Raw genomic sequence first — 14,455 nt, 5'->3', positions numbered from 1 at the left:
TTATCTGGTGACCGTCAGTAAAGGTTTGTCAATTTTATCTTTTCAGAGAACCAGCTCTTAGTTTCACTGATCTTTCCTATTATCTTTTTAGTCTCCAGTTAATTCATTTCTACTCTGATATTTTTTCCTTCTACAGACTTTGGGCTTTGTTTGTTCTTCAATTTCTAGTTCCTTTATGTCTAAAGTAAATGATTTATATGAGATTTTTCTCATGTCTTGAGGTAGGTCTGTATTACTATGAACTTCCCTCTTAGAACTGCTTTTGCTGCATTCATAGATTTTGGTACATCATATGTCTATTTTAATTTGTCTCTAAGTATTTATTTTTATTTTTTTTATTTATTTAGTGGCCCAGTGGTTGTTGAGTAGCATGTTGTTCAATCTCCACATATTTGTAAATTTTTCCAGTTTTCTTCTTGTAATCGATTCCTAGTTTCATACCGTGTGGTCAGAAAAGATGTTTGATATAATTTAAATCTTCTTAAATTTATTGGAACTTGTTTTGTGGCCTGATATGTGATCCAGCTTGCATAATGTTCCACGTACATTTGTGAAGAATGTGCGTTTTGCTGCTTTTGGGGGGAATGCTCTATATATATCTATAAAGTCCATCTGGTCTAAAGTATAGTTTAAGGTTGGTGTTCCCTTATTGATTTTCTGTCTAGATGACCTATCCATTGATGCAAGTGGGTGTTAAAGTCCCGTACTATTATTGTATTATGTCAGTTTATCCCATTAGGTCTGTTATATTTGCTTTATATATTTTGGTACTTACATGTTGGGTGCATATATATTTACTCTGTTAGAGTAATGTTATATAGAGTAATGTTATATATTTACTCTGTTAGTAGAAATGTTATATCATCTTGTTGAATTGATCCCTTTATTATTATGTAATGCCCTTCTTTGTCTCTTGTTACAGTCTTTGTTTTAAAGTCAATTTTGTCTTCTATATATATGAGTATACACTAGCTTTTTTTTTTCACTTTCATTTGCATGGAATATTTGTATCCATCCCTTCTTTTTCAGTCTTTATGTGTCCTTACATCTAAAGTGAGTCTCTTGTAGGCAGCAGATAGATAAGTCTTATTTTTTATCCATTCAGCAACTCCGTATCTTTAGATTGGAGAATTTAGTTCAATTGTTATCAGCCATTCTTTCTCTTTTTAAAATTGAAGTATAGTTGATATTCAGTCATATTGGTTTCAAGTGTACAACGCAGTGGTTCAACAGTTAGCCATGTTATTAAATTCTCACCCACACTACTGCAGGTACTATCTGTCAACATAGGAAGATGTTACAGAATCTTCAGCTATATTCTCCATGCTGTATTACCATCCCTATGACCAACTTATATTATGATTGAGAATTTTTGTTCAGCCATTATTTCTTAAATAAGTTTTTTGCCCTTTTCTCTTCTTTTTCTCGTTCTGGGACCCCCATAATGCAAATGGTATTCCACCTGTGTTGTTTTATAGTTCCTGTAAGCTATCTTTACTTTTTAAAATTCTCTTTTCTTTTTGCTGCTCTGTTTGGATGAGTTCCATTGCTCTGTCTTTCAGATTGCTGATCTATTCTTTTTATCTAGTCCATTGTTGAAACTCTCTAGTATATTTTCCAGTTCAGTTATTGTATCCCTCAGCTCTGTGACTTCTGTTTGGTACTTTCTTATAATTGTCTATTGCTTTGTTGAAGTTCTCACTGTTTTCATGCATTCTTCTGAGTTTGGTGAGCATCTTTAGGACTACTACTTTGAATTTTTATCTGGTAGATTACTTACCTCCATTTCATTAAGGTCTTTTTCTGGTTGTTTTTTCTTCTGTTTGGAATATATTCCTCTGTTTCCTTATTTTGCTTGACTCCCTGTTTGCATCTGTGTTTTAGGCATAACAGCTGTTTCTCCCAGTCTTGAAAGAGTGACCTTGTATAGGTTATGAACTTTATTATTTGACCTTGCCCTAGCTTTTGGTTGTCTCTTGAACCCTCATGATTGTATAAGTAGCCTGATTATTCTTATCCCCAGTGTTGAGGGTGTTCCAAGACCTTTCAGTGTGCCAATGGGGAGGGTCTTATTTATCAGCTAGTTTCAGGCAGATAGGAAGCCAGACCCTCTGGCAGCAACTTTTTTTTTTGTGGTCTCTATGTACAGATTTTTAAAATTAAGGTATTACTGATATACACCCTTATGAAGGTTTCACATGAAAAACAATGTGGTTACTACATTCACCATATTATCGAGTCCCCCCCTTACCCCATTGCAGTCACTGTCTATCAGTATAGTAAGGTGCCACAGAGTCACTATTTGCCCTCTCTGTGCTACACTGTCTTCCCCATGATCCCCTACACACCATGTGTACCAATCATAAACCCCTCAATCCACTTCTCCCTCCATCCACACCTGCCCTCCCCAACCCCTCACCTTTGGTAACTGCTAGTCCCTTCTTGGAGTCTGTGAGTCTGCTGCTGTTTTGTTCCTTCAGTTTAGCTACGTTGTTATACTCCACAAATGAGAGAAATCTTTCTCTGCCTGGCTTATTTCACTGAGCATAATGTCCTCCAGCTCCACCTATGTTGGTGCAAATGGTAGGATTTGTTTGTTTCTTATGGCTGAATAGTATTCCATTGTGTATATGTACCACATCTTCTTTATTCATTCATCTGCTGATGTACACTTAGGTTGTTTCCATGTCTTGGCTATTGTAAATAGTGCTGCAATAAACATAGGGGTGCATATGTCTTTTTGAATCTGAGTAATTATATTCTTTGGGTAAATTCCTAGGAGTGGGATTCCTGGGTCAAATGGTATTTCTATTTTTAGTTTTTTGAGGAACCTCCATACTGCTTTCCACAGTGGTTGAACTAATTTACATTCCCACCAGCATTTATTGTTCCTAGTCTTTTCAATGTTGGCCATTCTAACTGGTGTGAGGGGATATGTCATTGTGGTTTTAATTTGAATTTATCTGATAATTAGCAGTGTGGAGCATCTTTTCATGTGCCTGTTGGCCATCTGAATTTCTTCTTTGGAGCACTGTTCATATTCTCTGCCCATTTTTTTATAGTGTTATTTGCTTTTTGGGTGTTGAGGTGTGTGAGTTCTTTATATATTTTGCATGTTAACTCCTTGTCGGATATGCCATTTACAAATATATTCTCCCATACTGTAGGATGGATGCCTTTTTGCTCTGTTGATGGTGTCCTTTGCTGTACAGAAGATTATTATCTTGATGTAGTTCCATTTGTTCATTTTTTATTTTGTTTCCCTTGCCCAAGGAGATGCGTTCAGGGAAAAGTTTCTCATGTTTATATTCAAGAGGTTTTTGCCTATGTTTTCTTCTAAGAGTTTTATGGTTTCATGACTTATATTCAGGTCTTTGATCCATTCTGAGTTTAGTTTTGTGTATGTGGTTAGACAATAATCCAGTTTCATTCTCTTACATGTAGCTGTCCAGTTTTGCCAACACCAGTTGTTAAAGAGGCTGTCATTTCCCCCATTGTATGTCCATGGCTCCTTTATCATATATTAATTGACTGTATATGCTTGGGTTTATATCTGAGCTCTTTATTCTGTTCCATTGGTCTATAGGTCTGTTCTTGTGCCAGTACCAAATTGTCCTAATTACTGTGGCTTTGTAGTAGAGCTTGAAGTTGGGAGTGTAATCCCCCTTGCTTTATTCTTCCTTCTCAGGATTGCTTTGGTTATTTGGGGTCTTTTGAGATTCCACATAAATTTTATAACTATCTCCTCTAGTTCGTTGAAGGATGCTATCAGTATTTTGATAGTGCTTGCATTGAATCCGTAGATTGCTTTAGGCAGGATGGCCATTTTGACAATATTAATTCTTCCTAGCCAAGAGCACAGATGTGTTTCCATTTATTGGTATCTTCTTTAATTTCTCTCATGAGTGTCTTGTAGTTTTCAGAGTATAGGTCTTTCACTTCCTTGGTTAGGTTTATTCCTAGGTATTTTATTTTTTTTGATGCAATTGTGAATGGAATTGTTTTCCTGATTTCATTTCTGCTAGTTCATCATTAGTATATAGGAATGCAACAGATTTCTGTGTATTAATTTTGTATCCTGCAACTTTGCTGAATTCAGATATTAGTTCTAGTAGTGTTCGAGTGGATTCGTTAGGGTTTTTTATGTACAATACCCTGTCATCTGCAAGCAGTGACAGTTTAACTTCTTCTTTAGCAATCTGGATGCCTTTTATTTCTCTGTGTTGTCTGATTGCCATACCAAGGACTGCCAGAACTATGTTGAATAAAAGTGGAGAATGGGCATCCTTGTCTTGTTCCCGATCTTAAATGAAAGGCTTTCAGCTTCTTGCTGTTAAGTATGATGTTGGTTGTACATTTGTCACATAAGCCCTTTATTATGTTGAGGTACTTGCCCTCTGTACCCATTTTGTTGAGAGCTTTTATCACGAATGGATGTTGAATTTTGTTCAATGCTTTTTCAGCATCTATGGAGATGGTCATGTAGTTTTTGTCCTTTTTGTTGATGTGGTTGGTGATTTTGATGGATTTTTTAATATTGTACCATCATTGCATCCCTGAAATAAATCCTACTTGATCATGATGGGTGATCTTTTTTTTTTTCAATGAAATAAATTTTAATAGAGGTTTTATTGGAAAAAATCATACCTATATCCAAATAATGTTATGTTAAAACCATGTTCCTTGACGATTTCACTAAGCAGCTGGATATAATCTGTATTTGGAATGCTGAGGAGGCTTCTTTTCAGTAAGTTGATCTTTTCACCAGGAGAACTCCTCACGGAATGCCAAGTACATCCTAAGGAAAGTCCCACTACATTTCTTAAAGAAATGTGGTTCTCTGGGAAATATTACTGAATTTTTGCAAGAAATTTATTTCTCAGCAGCATTTTTTTTTGATGCTCCCTTTCCAGTTTCCATAAAAGATTCTAGCCTGCAAATTGTGGTATATTCTCTCTTATGAGTAGGCCCTCCCTCCTGGGAAAGGGTATATTCAGGAAGTTTCCAGCCATGATGAGTAGCCAATTCCTGTAATGAACCAATAGGATTAAGCTGGTTCTTTGGTTGCTTGGAAGGGTTAGGCATTGAGGGGTCAGGAACTGCAAAGCAAATACTTGCATTGGCTTTCAAAATGTTTATGGCAGCCTCTGCTGCTCTATGTTTTGCCAGTTTCTTACTTGTACCTTTCACCTGAAGTAAGGTTAAAAAAAAGTCTGTCCAGGTTATGTCACCAACAGTTACTTGGAAGGTGAAGGTGGGTATGTGTACTTGCACATCAGATCTTTCACATTCACAGACCGGGACATTCTTGGTCTTCACGGTGTGTTCGTGTAATACCTGAATTGGTGTTTTCCCTGGTTTAGCTGTAATCATCTTCCCCAAACTGAAGGTCCTGCTGTCCTTGTGCTCAAGTGGTGGGGCCACGGCACGATGCCTGCTCTGGGACATGGTCAGAAAGGACAGCACAGTGGCAGGAGGAAGAGCGGTACAGAGTGATGTTTTTGCTCCCTGGTATGGCTGGTGCCCAAGAGGAGTGCTCCAGCTCCAGCGCCGCCACTGCCGCCTCCTCCCCTTCCTCCCCTCCCACTCCCCTCTTCTCCCTGTGATGGGTGATCTTTTTTTATGTATTTTTGTATTTGGTTTGCTAATATTTTGTTGATTATTTTTGCATCTATGTTCATTGGATTTTGGTCTTTAATTTTCTTTTTTTGTGGTGCCTTTGCCTGGTTTTGGTATTAGAGTGATACTGGCCTCATAGAATGAATTTGGAAGTATTCCCTCCTCTTCTACTTCTTGGAAAAGTTTAAGGAGGATGGGTATTAGGTCTTCCCTAAATGTATGATAAAATTCAGCGGTGAAGCCATCTGGTCCAGGGGTTTTGTTCTTAGGTAGTTTTTTGATTCCAGTTCAATTTCATTGCTGGTAATTGGTCTGTTCAGATTTTCTGTTTTTTCCTTGATCAGCCTTGGAAGGTTGTATTTTTCTAGAAAGTTGTCCATTTCTTCTAGGTTATCCAGTTTGTTAGCATATTATTTCTCATAGCATTCTCTAATAATTCTTTGTATTTCTGTGGTGTCCATAGTGATTTTCCCTTTCTCATTTCTGGCTCTATGTGTGTAGACTCTCTTTTTTTCTTGATAAGTCTGTCTAGGGGTTTATCTATTTTATTAATTTTCTGTAAGAACCAGCTTCTGCTTTCATTGATTTTTTTCTATTGTTCTATTCTTCTGGATTTTATTTCTGCTCTAATCTTTATTATGTCCCTCCTTCTACTGACTTCAGGTGTCATTTGTTCTTCTTTTTTCTTGTTCTGTTATTTGTGAGTTTAGCCCATCCATATGGGATTGTTCTTCTTTCCTGAGTTAGGCCTGTATTGCAATATACCTCCCTCTTAGCACAGCCTTTGCTGCATCTACAGATTTGTGGTGTTGAGTTATTGTTGTCATTTGTCTCCATATATTGCTTTATCTCTGTTTCAACTTGTTCATTGATCCATTGGTTATTTAGGAGTCTGTTGTGAAGCCTCCATGTGTTTGTGGGATTTTTCATTTTCTTTGCATAATTTATCTCTAGTTTTATACCTTTGTGATCTGAGAAACTGGTTGGTACAATTTCAATCTTTTTTAATTTACTGAGGCTCTTTTTGTGGCCTAGTATACGATCTATTCTTGAAAATGTTCCATGTGCACTTGAGAAGAATGTGTAGCCTGCTGCTTTTGGGTCGAGAGTTCTGTAGATGTCTGTTAGGTCCGTCTGTTGTAATGTGTTGTTCAGTGCCTCTGTCTCCTTACTTATTTTCTGCCTGGTTGATCTGTCCTTTGGAGTGAGTGGAGTGTTGAAGTCTCTTAGAATGAATGTGCATTCTATTTCTCCTTTTAATTCTATTAGTGTTTGTTTCACATATGTAGGTGCTCCTGTGTTGGGAGCATAGATATTTATTATGATTATATCCTCTTGTTGGATTGACTCCTTTATCATTATGTAATGTCCTTCTTTGTCTTTTGTGACTTTCTTTGTTTTGAAGTCTATTTTGTCTGATACAAGTACTGCAACTCCTGCTTTTTTCTCCCTATTAGTTGCATGAAATATTTTTTTCCATCCCTTCACTTTTAGTCTGTGTATGTCTTCAGGTTTGAAGTGAGTCTCTTGTAGGCAGCATATAGATGGGTCTTGTTTTTTTTATCCATCAGTGACTCTGTGTCTTTTGATTGGTGCATTCAGACCATTTACATTTAGGATGATTATCAATAGGTATGTACTTATTGCCATTGCAGGCTTTAGATTCGTGGTTACCAAAGGTTCAAGGGTAACTTCCTTATTATCTAAGAGTCAACTTGACTCACTTAGTATGCTATTGCAAATACAATCTAAAGGTTCTGTATTTTTTCTCCTCCTTTTTCTTCCTCCTCCATTTTTTATATATTAGGTATTATATTCTGTACTCTTTGTCTATCATTTGACTGAGTTTGGGGTAGTTGATTTAATTTTGCATTTGCTTAGTAATTAATTGTTCTACTTTCTTTACAGTGGCTTTATTACTTGTGGTGACAGCTATTTAGACTTAGGAGCACTTCCATCTATAGCAGTGCCTCCAAAATACAGTGGAGAGATGGTTTGTGGGTGGAAAATTCTCTCTGCTTTTGCTTATCTGGAAATTGTTTAATCTCTCCTTCAAATTTAAATGATAGTCTTTCCACATAGAGTATTCTTGATTTGAGGCCCTTCTGCTTCATTGCATTAAATATATCATGCCACTCTCTTCTGGCCTGTAAAGTTTCTGCTGAGAAGTCTGATGATAGCCTAATGGGGTTTTTCTTTGTATGTGATCTTTTTCTCTCTCTGGCTGCTTTTAATAATCTGTCCTTATCCTTTATCTTTGCCATTTTAATTAGTATATGTCTTGGTGTTGTCTTCGTTGCTTCCCCTGTGTTGGGAGATCTGTGGAGTTCCATGGTCTGAGAGACTATTTCCTTCCCCAGATTGGGGAAGTTTTCAGCAATTACCTCCTCAAAGATAGTTTCTATCCCCTTTTCTCTCTCTTCTTCTTCTGGCACCCCTGTAATGCAAATATTGTTGCATTTGGTTTGGTCACACAGTTCTCTTAATATTTTTTCATTTTTAGAGGTCCTTTTTTCTCTCGATGCCTCAGCTTCTTTGTATTCCTCTTCTCTAATTTCTGTTTCATTTGTCATCTCCTACACTCTATCTAATATTCTTTTAAATCCCTCCATTGTATTCTGAAATTATTGGATCGCTATCCTGAATTTGTTCCTGTGTTCTAGAATATTTTTTTTTACCTTTGTGAGCATGTTTATGACTTTTATTTTGAAATCTCTTTCAGGAAGATTGATGAGTTCAATTTCTCTTGACCCTTTTTCTAGGTTTTGTTGGATTTTGGGTTGAACCTGGTTCCTTTGACATTTCATATTTGTATGTGGTACCCTCTAGTACCCAGAAACTGTACTCTCTTGAGCTGCTCAGCCCTTGGATCAATGTCAGGCTTTGCAGGGGAGCAGTGCTGGTGCCTGTGGGGAGGAAAGAGCTGTTTCTTGCTTCCTGGCTGCTATGACTGTCTCCAGTGCCAGAACCAGTGGGCAGAACACACAGGTGTATGTCTCTATGCTTTGTGTTTGTAGCTGCCATAGGCCAGGCTTCCCTCTGACTGGTCTGATGCCAGGGCAGGGGCTCCCTGTTTGCAAGCCAGGTGAGGACTAGCCAGGAGCCAGGGGTGTCCTGCATATCACAGTGGGGGGGCCTTGGAGCTGCGTAGCCAGCCAGTGGGATCGAGCACACGAAGCTCCTGAAAATTCCCAACCTGCTGGGCAGAGTGAGCCCAGAAAATTTTGTCTACTTGTTCTTTCTTTTGAGCATAAGCTCTGTGCAATCCTTGCCCCTTTAGCACACCTCTTGCTGTTAGGAAGTCTCTCAGATGGCCTGCCTTTCTTTTGTCCCAGAGCAGCTGGATATGGATTCCTGTTTTCCACAAGTGGCTGAAAGCTCAGTCTGTCCAGGTGTTCCTCTTGTCTTAGCTTTTCAACCCCACTAATCACTGGAGCACCATGCAATGTAGGTTCATGCTCCCAGAGCAATCTCCAGGGCTAGGTGTTGAGCAGTCAGTCTCAGGCCTCCACTCCCTCCCTGCTCCATTTCTTTTCTTCCCTTCAGTGAGCTGGGTTGGGGAAGGGCTTGGGTCCCGCCGGACCATGGCTTTGGTACGTTACCCTGTTTTGTGAGGTCTGTTCTTTTCTCCAGGTGTATGCAGTCTGGCGCAGCCTTCTTTCCTGTTGCTCTTTCAGGGTTAGTTGTATTAATTATATTTTTGTATTATATGTGGTTTTGGGAGGAGGCCTCTGTTTCACTTCCCACACCACCATATTTATTTTATTGTCCTGGAAGCAAGTTTTAAATAATGCAGATATATACTGTCCTGTGGGACTACACTGTAAATACTGCTGGTCTCCAAATCAGATTTGTCTCTTAAGTAACATTTGGAAAAATTTGGGCACCAGGTGAGTGTATAAGCTGCTTCCTGGGAGATACCATTAAGCTGTAATGAAGCCAAGAGAGTACAGTAGGATGGTGTCTTCCACTTACATCCCCTCAGAGCCTCTAGCCTGTCCCTGAGGCTGAAACTCCAGAACAAGTAAACAGGCCTTTTTCACTGAGGGTATGTTTCAATCTAGTGTCTGTGCAGTGCACTGAGGATGGTAGAATGCCAAGAACTTTTCTTTCCAATTGTTACAGTCCCATGGAGCCCATGAACACAAGCCCCCTTAGCTTCCAGAGCCTGGCAATTAAGGGGTGACTCTTTTGTGGATTTCATACCCCTTCTAGCTTTCGTGAGGCAGCTGGAGAGCAGGTGTGGGGCTTACTCACTGGCTTCAGTAAGGTAGCAGGAAAATACCTTAACTGCAGGCACTGGCTGGCTTGAACAATGCATGGGAGAGTACCTTGTCCGTGTGTGTCTGCCTCCTTCAACCAGGGAGTGGAAGAAGGCCACGATGACTTGTGTTTGATGGCCCCAACCAGGAAGCAGGGAAGTGCTGAACTGCCTGCCCTCAATGGCTTCAGTAAGGTAGTGGAATAGTGCCATGGCTGCTCACCCTGCCTGCCTTAGGAAGGCAGCAGGAAGGTGCTGTGTACTTTGCACCCACCTGCACCAGTAGGGAAGAGGGAGGGTTCACAAATGGAGTCTGCCAGCACCTCTGTCTCTAGAGAGTGTCCCAATTGTCCCCTGTCCCTCCAGCAGATACTTTAAGAAATGAATCTTCTTCACATATACTCTAGGCACTTTTCAAACTGCAGCTTTTTTGCTGGGTTTTTGGGCAAGCCAGACCCCAAGCAAGCCCTTTAAGAGGAGACTCTCAGTTCCCTACAGCCCTTTGGGTCTTTGGACATAAACCTCTTTAGTTTTACTAAGGCTGTCATTTGGGGGGTTTGTCTCTCCAGTGTAGGTCCCAAAGGTTGGACTGCCTGATGTAGGAGAAGCTTCAGACTTGTGAGATCCCTCCCTATTGTGGGTTGCTGTACCCCGGGGGTAGGTTTTTGGTGAGACCACATATCTGCCTCTCCTACCTTCTGGATGTGGTCCTTTTATGCTTTGTTGTGGAGTAGTAGTTTGGCTAGTTTTCAATTATTTTTCAGAAGGAATTATTCCATATGTGGCTGTAGATTTGGTGTGTCCATGGGTGGAGGTGAGTTCAGGGTCTGCTTTAGCCACCATCGTGGGCCTCTATTATTTTTTCATATTTTTAAGTAAAAAGTATAGTTTCATATAATATTTGAATAAATACCTCTGGAGGTAATAGGTAAAAATGAAAGTAACTGAACCTTTGTAATAGAGTGCAGTTCTCTCCAAATCACACATTAACTCTATGTGGTTTGCAAATATTTTCTTCCAGACTATAGATTGCCTTTCTGTCCTTTTAACAAGGTATTTTGCAGATTAAAGTTTTAATTTTGATTCAGTTTGGACCCCATTTTTAATTTTTTGAGGAACTTCTGTACTGTTTTCATAATGGCTGTACAATTTACATTCCCACCAACAGTACACAAAGGCTCCCTTTTCTTTACATCCTCACCAACACTCTCTTTTGACTTTTTGATAATTGCCATTCTAATAGGTATGAAGTCTTAATACAAATTAAGACCATCTCATTGCAGTCTTAATTTTTATTTCCCTGATAATTAGTGATGTTGAGCATCTTTTCATGTACCAGTTGGCCATTTTCTTTGGAAAATGTCTATTCAGGTCTTTTGTCTATTTGTAATCAGTTGGGTATTTTTGCTATTGAGTCATATGAATTTCTTACATATTTTGGATATTAACCTTTTATCAGATATCTGACTTCTAATGTTTTCTCCCATTCCATAGGTTGTCTTTTCAATTTGTTCATGGTTTCCTTTAATGGACAGAAACTTTTTAGTTTATTAACTATTTATTTTTGTTTTTGTTGCCTGTGGGTCTGGTGGCAAGTCCAAAAAACTCATTGCCAAGACCAATATCAAACAGCTTTTCCCCTATATTTTCTTTTAGGAGTTTTATGGTTTCAGGTATTACATTGAAGTCTGTAATCCATTTTTGAATTACCATCAATGACTATTATTGTATTACAGTGTCCAAATTGTGCTAGAAGCTCAACAGAATTATTCTATGTACTAAGTCATAGTTTATGTATACAAACAATTATTTAAAAAGAAATACATATAAAGTATATCACAGATAAAAGAAATTACTTGTGGGAGTTAGTCATTATTAAGTAGTAGTAATAGCCCTACTAATTTTAGATAAACAGATTTCTGTGTTGTATGAACAACAAACCATGAAGACTGAATAGATACAAATTCTGTGTTATGAGAAAATAAAACATAACGTGAAACATTTAATGATGTACTTAAGTCTAATTGTAAGGACTGATGATTATGTTATATATAATTAATATTAGGTACCTTTAGCCAAAACCAGTTTAACTGCCTAGTTTTATAGTCACCTGGTATGGTTCAGAGGGAGGAAGGGAATTCATGAGGAAAAGAAGCTGTTCCATTTTATAAGTTTTTTTAAATTGAAGAATAACTGACATACAATATTGTTTCAAGTGTACAACATTCAATATTTATATACATTATGAAATGGTCACAAACATAAGTTTGGTTGCCATCTGTCATCTTATTAGGTTGTTACAATATCTTTGACTATATTCCAGATGCTGTTCATTACATTCCTGTGTCTTATTTATTTTATAACTGGAGCCATCAGTTTTCAGAATCTAGAGTCTATTTCTGCTTTGTTTGTTTTTCAGATTCCACAGAAAAGTGAAATCATATGTATTTGTCTATCTCTGATTCCTACATTTAAGTCCTTTTCGAATGGGTGCTACTCAGGGACCAAAATAATCACACATCTTCAGGTGTTTGATTTAACTTAGCTTAGTGTAGGGTGGGTGCTTTTCCAGTGTAATAGAAATGGACTCCCTTCATTGAAGAGAGAGAAATAAAATAACTGAAGTCTATCCTCTTCAATAATGAAGTGAACTTGTTTTGAAAGTTGATGGGATTGGTAAAAGGTTTTTCCTGTAATTACTAACTTCAATGTTCTTTGCTAGAGGCAGCAACGAGAGTAGGCTGAATTGTGTGAAAATACAAATTTCTCTCCCATTCAGTCTCAAATGACACCAATTATTCAAGAGTTATGCAACTTTTAGTATGAACAAGTTTAATCAACTAGCTTTTTGTTTTATTTAAGTATCATTGATATACACTCTTACGACAGTTTTACATGAAAAACATTGTGATTACTACATTCACCCATATTATCGAGTACCCCTCCCATCCTATTACAGTCACTGTCCATCAGCGTAGTTAGATGCTATAGAGTCACTCTTGTCTTCTCTTTGCTATACTGCCTTCCCTGTGATCCCCTCCACCCACACCATGTGTGCCAATCATAGTGTCCGTTAATCCTCTTCTCCCACCTTCCCCTACCCCTTCCCTTTGGTAACTGCTAATCCCTTCTTAGAATATGTGAGTCTGCTGCTGTTGTGATCCTTCAGTTTTGCTTTGAATCAACTAGCTTTTCTAATAACTGAAATACATCATGGTAATGACATTTTGAAAGGAGATCAAGGGAAAAGTAAGAGATAATTTTAATATATTTTAAAGCATAAGTTGTTGATGAAGGCAAGGCTTTAAGTGAGAATTGAGGTGGCAGCATCAGGAAGGAATCTAGCAGACAGAAGACAAAAACAGCCCAGATAAATATGAGATTATCGAAAAATAGATGTAATGAAAAATACTGTAATGGAGTATGGCAAGTAACAAGAGCAAAGAGAGTGGAAAATAGATCAAAGGAAGGAGGCAGTGAAACATGGCACTGAATAAAAGACAAGTATGTGAATAGGAGCAGGCATTATAAAACATGAGCAGCAGTGTGGGTTGTTACTTAGATGTATAGTTGCTAAATCTGATTTTTCTTGGAAAGGGAGTCCCAAATCTCTGTCTCTCCAAAGTAAGAGAGAATATAGATTATGAGCCTGCTTCTAATTTTCTTATGGGTTGACCTGTTAATTATGGTTAGAACATCTTATAGGTATTTGTTGTATTGTTAGCTGCTAAGAAGAATGTCAGAGTTGGAGCCAATTTCTGTTTCCCCTGTGTTCTGGCCTTATAGTAGGATTGTTTCCTAAAAATAGAGTGTGTTCACATTCCTAAAGGTGTAGCCCATAGACATTTGTAAAATTGCTCTTGGAATAAGATAATTCATATTTTAAACACTGATTGGCCATGAATAGAAAATGAGAAAATTTGGATCTAATAGGTGCTCTTTCCTGGAATAAAATGTGATTTTTTTTTTTCTGAAGGGAATTGGTAACAGTCATAAATTTAAGCCTGTTATCATACAGGTCTGCCTGTACTGTTAGGACTTGCTGTTGAAGAACATAGATTATAATTGATTCTATTGTTCAGGGTCTGTAACAACTGCAGGCTGCCAAAGTCAGTTGCCCCACTCTCTCCTCCTTGTCATTTATAAAGTAGTGAGGCAGCAGTGTTGTGTAAAAGGTATATCAAAAGAACTGACTTTTGATTATTCTTACTCTTCTTGTTTGACTTAAGGCAAACCCTTCTAGACTAATTTTTTCTGATTATCAAAATGAGATATCTCTCTTGCCTGTGTCAAAACATTATTTGTGCATCAGGTAATATAGTATATGTGAGTACTTTTTAAATTGTAAAGGCAAAGTATAAAACTAAAATCCTCATTTATGTCACCCAATTATATCTATTGAATAAAAGTTTAAATGGGCATATTCCTGTCATGTAAGCACTTCTGATGAATTGTTCTAAGAATAAAATGGGCAGGAAAGGAACTATAAAAGTAATGGGAAAAATAATCATGTGGGTACTTACATGAAAGGCAGGCAGACTTGAAATTCCAGGCACAGAAATGGCCTCTTAAGAT

The 14,455-nt window shown here is 37.9% G+C and overlaps 1 protein-coding gene and 1 pseudogene across 1 annotated transcript in view; one reads left to right on the top strand and one right to left on the bottom strand.

The window, feature by feature from the left end:
• The window catches only part of PPM1E (protein phosphatase, Mg2+/Mn2+ dependent 1E), a 227,094-nt gene that overhangs the window by 67,935 nt on the left and 144,704 nt on the right, over nucleotides 1-14,455 (top strand). The gene's annotated exons all lie outside the window — the stretch shown is intronic.
• Nucleotides 4,858-5,604, bottom strand: LOC108396828 (interferon-inducible double-stranded RNA-dependent protein kinase activator A pseudogene; annotated as a pseudogene).

The sequence above is a fragment of the Manis javanica genome, chromosome 4 (assembly GCF_040802235.1).
Source record: "Manis javanica isolate MJ-LG chromosome 4, MJ_LKY, whole genome shotgun sequence".
In the NCBI taxonomy this organism is placed as follows: Eukaryota; Metazoa; Chordata; class Mammalia; order Pholidota; family Manidae; genus Manis; species Manis javanica.
Note: the sequence above shows the minus strand (reverse complement) of the source record. Positions and strands in the feature narration are given on the sequence as shown.